The sequence below is a fragment of the Danio aesculapii genome, chromosome 23 (genome assembly GCF_903798145.1).
Source record: "Danio aesculapii chromosome 23, fDanAes4.1, whole genome shotgun sequence".
Lineage (NCBI taxonomy): Eukaryota > Metazoa > Chordata > Actinopteri > Cypriniformes > Danionidae > Danio > Danio aesculapii.
In genome coordinates this window covers 10,355,058-10,367,716 of record NC_079457.1, presented here as the reverse complement: position 1 = coordinate 10,367,716, position 12,659 = coordinate 10,355,058, and the positions used below count along the sequence as shown (strand labels likewise).

The following is a 12,659-nucleotide window of genomic DNA, read 5'->3' as shown; positions in this document are numbered from 1 at the left end:
AAATAAATATGCATATAATAAATAATACTAATAATAATAACATTATACAAAAGCAAGTTGTCAGGAATAAACTGAAAAAAAAACCTGAGATGAAGGCATAAAGGCAATGGTTTTTATATTTATGTAGAAAATAATAATTTTGTAAAAATGTAATCCTTTAATTCTTTTTCATTTGTACAGATATTTGTGTATTGCTGTACATCCTGCATGTTTTAAGCAATGTGTAAGCGAGGTGCACAACTAATGCACTCTGTGCTGGATTTTAGACTATTGCACAGTCTATTTTAGTTCCTTAAAATAGCAACGCGCCAACAATGCGCCTTAACACACCTCCTTTTCTAGACCGAAACACCCATGAGTCCACAAAGTGGCACAAATGGATTTACTATTATAACAACGTGGTGGAAAACGTGAAAATTAAGGTTGCACTGGTCTGAAAATAGCAACGCGTCGGGGCAAACACGTCTTGCGTCTTATTGCGCCGGGTGTATGGTAGGGCCCAAAGACATAAAAACCCATTAAACAGAACCCTTATATACACCTTAGGAAACAGTATAACAGAAAATTTGAGCCGTTTTAAAACCTTGAGTTTTCCAAACTGTGGTAAACTTTGCAGAAATTGCTTGTACATAAGCAGAAATTATGTACAAGCAGACAGCCATGATCACCAGATTCACTCTGACAAAGTGTTAGGGATTTTATTAGTAATAATGTCTGATAACATCCATCTGACTGTACATCTCTCACACTCGTTTCACTGCTACTTAAAATAATGAATATGAAATGATTAATTAGACTTGAAATAATTAGTTTATTTTGATTTCATTCATTCATTCATTTTCCTTCGGCTTAGTCCCTTATTTATCAGGGCTCGCCACAGTGGAATGAACCGTCTTTTTTAAAATTTTCATTTATTTAATTTAATTTATTTTGATTTGTTTAATTAAAAGATATGAATCTAAAAGAACCGATGCGTCAAATAAAGACCCAATAATTTACACAAACTAGTCAGAAATGCAGAAGTGCTCACATATTACGCACTTATTATTTATTATCTTTAATCAAAGTATGATGACGTGTATGATGACACAACTATATATAAACAATGTCTTTTTCCGACTCACTCTTTCCCTTTTTAGTGCCTTTGGCTTATTAGGTCCATCATTCCCTCTCTTCAAGTATTGTTAAAGCACTTCATGTGAACAGATTTTCACAGATAAGCTTCATATGAACAGATGTCTGCAAGACAATGAAGAAATGTGTGTGTGTGAGGGCTTTCTAAACATACGCTGGATTTTTCAGTCTTGCTTTTATCAGATTATATCTGACATCTTCTTCCTCATACACACTCATATAGAGGCAGTTAAATAAACAGTGCTCGAGGGGCTAAACAGCACCCACGCTGGAGGAAATCACACACGCACACACACACGTAGCGCAGCTTATGGAGTTATTAGATTGAAAGCACCTCAAATCCTGGCACACTGCAGGGAAAGGTGCTGTTTGCTTTAGACGGAGAATAGAGGACAGTGGACAGAGGATTTGTCGCACAGAAGTGTGGAGCAACATGCACTCATGCAAACACACAAGCGATTCGGACCGGCTAACGGTGAGTGCAGCCTCTCATGTGTCATTCAGTATACATTTCTCATTATTTGTGCCTATTTGTATGTTCGCTGGGTTATTTTTCTTGGTTTTCACGCTGTCTTATTTGTTATCATCATATCGATGCTTGATTATTTACTTGTCCTGTCTTGGTTGTCATGTGACTCATGTTTGTGTTGTCTGTGTGAGCTCACTACTAGATTTATTTAGCAGAATAATGCTTTATTTTAGTCACGTGAAGAACATTTACATATATAGACATTTGGCAGATGCTTTTTTCCTTAACATTCAGCAGCTCAACACGAAGAGACGGTACACACAGGAAGCGCTGATTATACAAAGAAACTGTTAGTGCTCAGAGAATAAAATGCTGGAGTAGGGGAGTGTTTTTTTTTAAACAGGCAAGTAAAGGGTGTTTCTACAGGTGGTTTGTCAAGCCCACTCACCTCTGTGAAGCACACTTCATTCATTCATTCATTTTCCTTCGGCTTAGTCTCTATTTCAGAGGTCGCCACAGAGGAATGAACCGCCAACTATTCTGGCATATGTTTTACACATCGGATGCCCTTCCAGCCGCAACCCATCAGTGGGAAACACCCATACACTCTCACATTCACAAGCACACACTCATACTATGGCCAATTTAGTTTATTCAATTCACCTGTAGCGCATATCTTTGGACTGTGAGGGAAACCGGAGCACCCGGATGAAACCCATGCCTGCACCGGGAGAACATGCAAACTCCACACAGAAATGCCAACTGGCTCCAACTGGCAACCTTCTTGCTGTGAGGCGACACGGAGGCATCTTAAGAGTAGTGGATTTTAAACATGTTTAAGTCAGTGTACAGGTCTATATATGACAATCATCAGAATGTTCTCTTCATTTGCATATATAAAACACAATAATAGGATATGATGTTACTGTATTTTTTTGGTACTATTGCTGTTCCTTTTTTTCACATAATGTGTTTATGGTAGTCATTCAGTGTTATCAAGTCATTATATAATAATTGTACATGTCATGTACCATAGTAAAATAATTGTGATGTTTAAAATAACATATTACTATAAAGATGTTTTAGTTTTACAGTGTGCAGAAAATTCTGTGACTAATTTTCCTGAAACCATTTTATTATCACATACAGAAGTCAACATTTAAAGTGGATCATTGTCTTTCGTCAAAGTAAAAACTATTGAACAACACCTATACTAGTTCTAGGACAATTTTGAAAAGCATTTTTGATTCACTTTGTGTGTTGACTACTGTATATAAATTAGGGCTGCACGCTAATGGAAAAAACTGACATTGCGTTGCGATATATATATTTTTTTCTATATGAAGGTCAAGATGACTTGAGTAACTTTTTAGAATGAATTCAAAATTTTAGGGAGGTGGATATAAAAAAATATACAAAATAACATAAAGCACATATGAAAATAGAACAAAGTTAAACATAAAATAAACAGCGCTTCATGGTTTTCTTTTTGGAGTCTAACAGCATTGAGGTTCAGAATTAAATAAATAAACAATTAAACTTTGTACAAGTGGCAAACTTTTCTTGTGCCAAAATGCTTTAGATTCTCTTGAAATCTTACAGTCACAGGCCTTAAAAATACACTTAAATAAAAATCTTTCACATTTTAAAACCTATTAGCTGTTTTGTCAATCCCAACATAACATTTGCAGATGCTGTGGTGTGACTATTGAAGATTTGCACATTGCGATATGAAATTATATATATATATATATATATATATATATATATATATATATATATATATATATATATATATATATATATATATATATATATATATATATATATAAATGCAGTTAAAGGCAGATTTTATAGCCCCCCTGAATTATTACCCCCCTGTTTATTTTCCCCCCAATTTCTGTTTAACAGAGAGCAGATTTTCTTAACACATTTCTAAACATAATAGTTTTAATAACTCATTTCTAATAACTGATTTATTTTATCTTTGTCATGATGACAGTAAATAATATTTGACTAGATATTTTTCAAGACACTTCTATACAGCTTAAAGTGACATTTAAAGGCTTAACTATGTTAATTAGATTTACTAGGCAGGTTAGGGTAATTACTATAGGCAAGTTATTGTATAACAATGGTTTGTTCTGTAGACTATCGAAAAAAATTATAGCGTAAATGGGCTAATAATTTTGACCTTAAAATGGTGTTTAAAAAATGAAAAACTGCTTTTATTCTAGCCGAAATACAACAAATAAGACTTAAAAAAATATTATCAGACATACTGTTAAAATTTGAAATATATGAAAATATAACAGTATGGGGTCTTCGTTGTCACATTTTGCGCGTCAAAATTCACCATACATTCTCTTATTGGAGACTGGTAGGGACTCCAGGCAGGCTAGACAAGTACATTTATCCTCATTCTCAACAGCTAGGACTTTTTATTTTTAAATTACCCTCAATACATAAAATTTTGAAGATTTTTTTCTTCATTAAATATGTTTTACAATTTATAATTTATATAATAAATCACTGATGATGTCTATGTACATTTATATTTGATTACTTTTTTATTTGATTACATACATATATATATATATATATATATATATATACATACATATATATATACATACATATATATACATACATATATTATATATATATATATATATAGTATATATATATTATATCTATATATATACATATATATACATATATATACATATATATACATATATATACATATATATACATATATATATACTATATATACATATACATATATATATATATATATATATACATATATACATATATATATATATATATATATAAATATATAGATATATATATTATATATACATATATAACATATATATATATATATAATATATCTCATACATATAGATAGATATATATACATATATATACTATATATATAGATATATATATATATTACTATATATATGAATAAAATTATATATATAATATATATAAATATTGGTGTGGTGTGTGTGGATATATGTAGGTAGTAATATATATATAGGTATGTAGTGATGGTGTGTAGTATGTATGTATATATATATAGATATATATGTATGTTAATAGTATATGTGTGTGTGTGTTCGTGGAACAAAAGTCTGACATTGAGACCTCTTAAATTCTAACTAACTAGGCATTTTGGACTCTATTTAGATTGTAATTATTTATTTCATATCTCCTGTACTTTAGTGACATTTTCTAAACTTTCATTATAACATTCCCTCTCCTTTCACTTCACTCTAGACTCTCTCCTCTCTCTCTGTGTATCTCCCTCTTTCCTTTTTTTCTGTCGATTTCTTCCCCCTCCTCCTATTCCTCTCCCTAAAGCTATGGCAGTGTTGCGTTACCGAGCTGATCTTGAGACAGTCTCTCAGCACACTTGACAGAGTTTGAGTTGAATTCGCACAGCTGCTGGTGAGTCCTGTGCTTCTGTCCTCACTGCATGTGTCTCGCTTAAAACAGATGGCTAGATATTATTGCTTTATTAAATGTCTGCTTTGCTGTATGTTGCCATTTACGTCAACTTCAGTTGTAATTCCAATGCCTGCTTTAGCCAGTCTTGTACGCACATGATGAACTAGTGGAAAACTGGATTTAAATGTGAAATATTCATTAAAATATTAATGCAATTTCACTCTTACTGAAATTTCTTGTTGTTGTTGAGTTGACTGTTTTGTTTTTAAGTGTGAGCTACTGATTAAGGGCTTCATTACTGCTAGCTACTGTTGTTCTTTATTCTTGTTTTTTGTCGTTTGTTAATGCCAGTCTCAGAAATTGTTCACAGAAATTGTTCTAAGATTAATTTATATTCACACTTAGTTTGTGATAAAGGTGGCTGTTTTCCAGGTGTGGGTGTGTATGCACATTTGCTGATGCTACATGTTGAAACACACACTAGGAGGAATGTTTCCTGTAAAAAAAAAACTGATGTTAACTGCTCTTTTAGCATGCTTGTATTTAATGAAACCCTTCTTTGAGCCCTTCGAATTTAAAATGGCAACTATCCATTTGTCTATCTATCCTTCTATTTATCATTCTATCATTTGTTTTGTTATCTATCTATCTATCTATCTGTCTGTCTGTCTGTCTGTCTGTCTGTCTGTCTGTCTGTCTGTCTATCTATCTATCCATCTATCTATCCATCTATCCATCTATCTATCCATCTATCCTCTATCTATCTATCTTTCCCTCTATCTATCTATCCATCCATCCATCCATCCATCCATCCATCCATTCATCCATCCATCTATCAGTCATTCCATCCATCCATCCATCCGTCCATCCATCCATCTATATTGTTCCGTCCGTTTGATGCATCTGTCTATCTATCTGTCTGTCTATAGATAGATCTATCTGTCTGTCTGTATATCTATCTGTCTGTCGTATATCGATCTATCTATCTATCTGTCTGTCTGTCTGTCTGTCTGTCTGTCTGTCTGTCTGTCTGTCTGTCTATCTATCGTTCTATCCCTCTATCTATCATTCTATCAGTCATTCTATCCATCCATCCATGTATATCGTTCTGTCTGTTCGTTTGTTCATTCGATGCGTCTGTCTGTCTGTCTATCTGTCTGTCTGTCTATCTCTTTGTCTGTCTATCTATCTATCTATCTGTCCTGTCTGTCTGTCTGTCTGTCTGTCTGTCTGTCTATCTATCTGTCTGTCGTTCTATCCCTCTATCTATCATTCTATCAGTCATTCTATCCATCCATCCATGTATATCGTTCTGTCTGTTCGTTTTCATTCGATGCATCTGTCTGTCTATCTGTCTGTCTATGTCTGTATATCGTTCTGTCTATCTATCTGTCTATCGTTCTATCTATCTATCTGTCTGTCTGTCTGTCTGTCTGTCTGTCTATCTAACTATCTATCTATTGTTCCATCCATCCATCCATCCATCCATCCATCCATTCATCATTGTTTCAGCTCATTTTATGTAAGTTGTTTGAACAAATAGCAAAAGTAATTTTTTGATTGTGGAGTCCCAAGTCCCAAAGACAATCGCTGTCGCCCCAAAGTAAACTTTTCTTTTTGGAGGAAGTGGCTTCTATACCTGAGCCAAAGGCTTGTTTTTTTTTTTTTTTTTTTTTAAGCTTTCAGCATTAGTCACTCAAGGAAGTTTTATTCTCTTCATGGTTACCAAATATGCCTTTTATGTTTTCGGTATGTAAGCGTGGAAATCCCACATGGCTTCTCAGACGTTTGTCATCAGCTGCTGTGAAAGGGCTGGTCATATAGACAGTTTGTGGCTCATACGTGTTTGAGACAAACCATGACACCACAAACAGCAGTTTATCTGGAAGTGTGCTTTTTAGCATCACATACAGGTTCATTGTGGGACATTTTGGCTTGAGTGTGTAATATTGAAGTTAGTGCTTGGAAATGATATGTGAATGCAGTTATTCCCTGTGTCATGTTTCTGAACCGTCTGAAACCGTCTGATTGTAGTCCTGGAGTTTTTTTCACCAATGTACACATCAGAATATGCTGAATATAAATAATTAATATAGAGTTATGTTAGTGCTGTGTTCACGAATCTAATATACTGATACATATACAGTTTGCTTCCAAAATGTTTATTCAAATGTTTGAATTTGTTCATTTTTTTAATCTTATGTGTATACATGTGCATGTATGTATATATATTTTAATTAAAAACAAGAGATCAGGGAGTAAGTGAAGAGGTGATTGTTTTTTTATTTTACTATTTTTGCCATGCTAGCTCACTAGCACTATGGCGAGCAGCTTGACCATCTATACAGAATATACATGTCCTGTCTACATCTTGTTTGAGTGGATAGGCTAGCCAGTGTGCTCTTTACTGCTTTTGTGCTTTGGTCAGTGCACAAATAAACCACTCTTTCTTAGCTCAAGCCATTGAAATGAATGGGTTTCATTTCATAGCGCAGGACTTTCTGCTTCCGGTGTGAAAGCTGCTTGACACTATGTAGTGGATATGGCTGGAAGGGAGAGTTAAACCAATGCTATGAACACTTCAGCATAGCCCTTTTTTTCTGCCTCATGTTATCAGCCATTTATCTTTTTCATACAAAAACCAAAAATGCTATTTTTGGCCAATAATATTCGGTGACCGAAAATTCAGGGAATCCAAACTGCATGTAAGTGTTTTGTTTGTTGTTGCCAGACTTTCAAATGCAAAAATGGGCATTTAAAGCATGATTTTATAAGTGATTTGTAAGGTTATTTGAGCTGAAATTTCACAGTCAAGAGACCTGAGAATAATATTAATATCTTGCTAACTAACAAGTTCTTTCTTTTAACCATCAAGGAATCAAACTTAAAGAGCTATGTGATGTGAAATGGAATTGTATTTTAGAATGAGCCAGATTTTACCTTGTGTACACAATATTTGATTAACAAAATGAGCGATTGACCACTGATGGAGCTTTATTTGCTAGATTTGATTTGATTTCTTTGGAATTGGTCAACCATATACACTGTAAAAATATGCTTTTTTTTTGCTTAAAACAAAGCTTGCATCTGAAGATCAAGTAGAAACAAGAGCAATGATTCCTGAAGTCAAATTCTTCTCCGTTCAGGTTGAAATTTTATTTTCATTAAATCAAATTTCGTTAAATCAATGATATTACTGAATACCAAGTGTCTTTTTAATCAGAGCTACCCAAAACTCCATAATATGACCAAAATTCAGAAAAATATATTGTTTAGTTCATAAAAAAATGTGTATTTGGACCAGGACTAGTCTAAATTCTGAATAAAAACTTGTCCATATGTACGTTTTCACCTTGCTAAATGTGTTTATTTTTAATGTTTTAAACATGATAAATCAATAATATTACTGATGATTATCAAGTGTCTTTTAATCCCAAAATATCCCAAACTCTAAAACAGGGGTGGGCAAACTCGGTCCTGGAGGGCCGGTGTCCTGCAGAGTTTTGCTCCAACTCTAATAAAACACACCTGCTTATAGATTTCTAGTGATCTTGAAGACATTTATTAGCATGTTCAGGTGTTTGATTAGTGTTGGAGCTAAACTGTGTAGGACACTGGCCCTCCAGGACCGAGTTTGCCCAGCCCTGCTCTAAAAGATGGCAGAAATGAAAGAAGATGAAAGAAAACAAAAGTACTTTTCTTCGTAAAATGAATGCATGTTGTGAGCATGGCTAGTCTATGGGAATTTTGGTTATGCATTATTTTATTTTATTTTATTTTATTTTATTTTATTTTATTTTATTTTATTTTATTTTATTTTATTTTATTTTATTTTATTTTATTTTATTTTATTTTATTTTATTTTATTTTATACAGTAATGCCCTGCTTTTTTTGTGAAGAACTTTGGTTATGCTTAATCATATATTATTGCTGCCATGATAAAAGCTATTTTATTTTATTTTATAACTTCAAAAGATGACAGAAACCAAGAAAACAAAAGTACTTTTCTTCATAAAGTGAATACATGTTGTGAGCATGGCTAGTCTTCATACAAAGTATGCTTCTTGGCGACTGTGTTTATTTTAATATGCGTCATAATCTCACAATAGCATCATAATTTCACATCCTCAACATGATAAATTGAGAGTGTGATCACTGTATGTCATCTCAGGCATTTGGTAATGCGTTCTTTCCTCTTAATTGTTCCGGATGTCCACTGACCCACGGCTGTGACCCGCCAGTCACTCGCCCCGCTCTGCATACCTCTGTCACTTTTCCCATTTAAGCCATTTGCTTTCTTTAGACCAGTTTGGTGTATATTTTTATATATATAAAATTATATCTGGGGCAGCACAGTGGTTAGCACTGTCGCCTCACAGCAAGAAGGTCGCTGGTTTGAGCCCCGGCTGGGCCAGTTGGCATTTCTGTGTGGAGTTTGCATGTTCTCCCTGTGTTGGTGTGGATATTATTTAAAATAGCTTATTTTTGTGGAGAATTTTGGTTATGCTTAATCATGTTATTGCTATGGTAATGAAATAATTTTTTGTTTGCTTAATTTAAGCATTTTTATTTCATAAATAAACAATTTTCTATTAATTGCAGCTATTTTATTTTATTTCTTTTCATTATTTTTCTCTCACTTTTAATCAGTGTGAGATTATCTGTATGTCTCATGCATTTGGATTTTCTGTAAATAAATCGTTTTTTTTTCCCGTCCTATTGCTCATTGATAATTTTGTCACATACATGGAAATTCTGGAAAAGTTCAGCCTAAGTCAACATTCATTCGCTGGTTTGGAAGTATAAGAGATTTTAGTGGATAAAATGACTCAATTGGCTAAGTTAAAACCCATATGGACTCACAGTTCGTTCAAAAGAATCACAATAAAGCGGCTTTCTGTTTTTAGCCCCAGTTTAAGAGAGCTCGAGGAAAACAAACCATGGCGAACCAAAATAATATAACTTTGGTTTGCGTAAATGCCCTTTTATTTTTTAATTTACCTTCTTTTAATGTCTACTTTATGGGCCAGACTCTTGTCTTGGAGTCTATGGCTGTGGCAGTTCTTCATCCAGAGCGTCTGGTGCTGAAAAAAAAAAAATCAATGCAAACTACAGCAGCTCTGATTTCACTTCCTTCAATGGTCGTGTTTTTCTCTGTAAGCGCACAGAAGTTGAAAGATGTTTGGCTGTGGCTTCAATTGCGTAATTACTCATTCACGTAATTACTTAACCACACCATGTGTCTGGGTGTGCAGTTTGTCAACTAAAAAGCTTATAGCATAAAGGACAGATGCTGTGGCCAGATGCATCGCCATTAATTGTGAAATGTTGTTGAGCGTGTTGCCATGGGGTTTGTTTGATTATTATTATTTTTTAATCAGTCATTGATAAAGGCTATACTGTATTTTTAGTTCAATAATGTTGTGAAAGCATCTTTTTTGTATTCTATTTTAAATTTATATATAAAATAAGAATTTGTATTTTTTTCATTCTCTTATTTTATATGTAATTTTAATCATATTATTGCTCTTGTGATGATAACAGAATTTTTTGTTTACCTAACTTAATTTACTAGACTTAATTTAATTTAATTTAATTAAATTTTTTTATTTAATTTTATTTAATCGCTTGAGTTGGAAAATCTAAACTTCAGCAGACATTTGTGCCCCATTAACCAACAAGAGCTTTCTTTTGTTGTTGGTGTTGCAGGGAAAAATCCTCCTACCGACATCGGACAACAGTTCATCAAACTGGGCTCGGCTCAGTCCAAAGCACCGTTCACTCGTCTATTTAAGCGCGAATAGCATGATTTATTTGCAAGTTTTGTGTCTGGTGTGAACTTAGCATTAGTCATATTATAACTCTCGTGCTGAAATATTTTTCGTTTACTTCATTTACTTAATGTTTATTTTATTTATTTTATTTAATTTTTTTGTATCAAATTTTTGGTTTACTTCATTTCTAAATGTTTTGTTTTCTTTTACACAGTAATGCTCTGCTTATTTTTTTGCAGAGAATTTAGGTTATGCGTAATATTATTGCCCTCGTGCTAAAATTTATTTTGTTTACCTGATTTTTAAGTATTTTTTATATTTTATTTTATACTTATTACTTATACTTTTATTTTAAAAAGTATTTAATTGTAATACTTAAAATTTGTAAGTATTTTACTTAGTTTTGTTTATTTTATTTTCCACAGTAATGTGCTGCTTATTTTTATTTTTGAATTTTGGTTATATTTAATCATATTATAGCTCTCATGATAAAAGCATTTTTTTCTTCACTTATTTGTTGTTGTTGTTGTTTTTGTTTGTTTTTTTTTTTTTGTTTCCCACAGTAATGCTCTACTTTTTTTTTGTGGAGAATTTTGTTTATGCTTAACCATATTATTGCTTGTGTGCTTAAATAATTTTTATTCACTTAATTTTTTAAGTATTTTATTTTATTTTATTTTAATCATACTCTTGTTCCCATGCTGAAAGCGTTTTTGTTTAGTTAGTTTCTATGTATTAGAATGTTTTTATCTCACTTTTGTTTGTTTTAATGGATTAAAATATAGTATAAAAATATAATAATGTAAAATATTTTATTCTATTCTTATTTTATTTAATTTTAATCATATTATTGTTCCCATGGTAAAGGGAAGTTTTGTTTTGTTTCGTTTAATTTTCCACAGTTCAGCCCTTGTTACAGTTATTTTAGTTTCCACAGTAATGCCCTGCTTATTGTGCTTAATCATATTATTGCTAAAATATTTTGTTTACTTAATTCTTATGTTTTCATTTGATTTTTTTTATACATTTTATTTGATATAATTTATAAATAATGTATTTTTTATTAAACCTATTTTTTAAATTAAATTTAATAAAAAAAATAATAATAATAATTTTGATTTACACAGTAATGCCCTGCTTATTTTTGTGAAGAGTTTTGGCTACTCTTAATCGTTTATTATTTCTATTATTATTCTATTATTTTTATTTATATAAAAGTTTATTTTATTTTATTTTATTTTATTTCACACAGTATACGCCTGCTTATTTTTGTGGAAAATTTTTGCTTATGCAAGTTCACACCCAATTCTGTTTTGTGATGACATGCTCATAAGATATTATATAAATAATAAAAAAAAACACTTGGAGCCCTAAACTAACAGCTGTAGCAAAACTTCTCTAGATGATTGGATTACTGTAGTTAACCCTTTTCTGCATGGGTGTTTGTTTTAGTAAGTATAGCTTGACTGATAACTGTGTTTGGGTTCACAGGGATGTGAATCAGTGTTTTATGAGTCTGCGTGTGTGTGTGTGTATGTTTTGGTCTGTTGTGTTTAAGTGGCAGTGTGTCAGTGTTTATAGACGTCACAAGCGTCAGACGGGATTTTCACAGTTTACTGAGTATGAATCAAGACGTTTAAGGCTTGTTCTGTGATTCAGACCTGTCTCTGACACTAATAGTTGTCATGATGCTCTCAGGGTTGGGCCAAATTTAAGCCAGTTTTTTTAATCATCAGGCTTCGTTTGTTTTAGGATAACAGTGGAAAAAGAGGACTCAAAATTGTCTTAAAGGGGATCTATTATGCCAATTTCTACAAGATGT

General features: G+C 32.4%; 1 protein-coding gene across 3 annotated transcripts in view; it reads left to right on the top strand.

Annotated features, from left to right (window-relative positions):
• The window catches only part of plekhg5b (pleckstrin homology domain containing, family G (with RhoGef domain) member 5b), a 140,619-nt gene that overhangs the window by 47,837 nt on the left and 80,123 nt on the right, over positions 1 to 12,659 (top strand). Inside the window, exon 1 of one of the 3 annotated variants that reach the window (XM_056450044.1) lies at positions 4,979 to 5,062. The exons of the other annotated variants lie outside the window; for them this stretch is intronic. The gene's annotated coding sequence lies outside the window, so the exon portion shown is untranslated. Of the gene's footprint in view, positions 1 to 4,978; positions 5,063 to 12,659 lie in introns of those variants that run through there. 3 annotated transcript variants of the gene reach the window in all.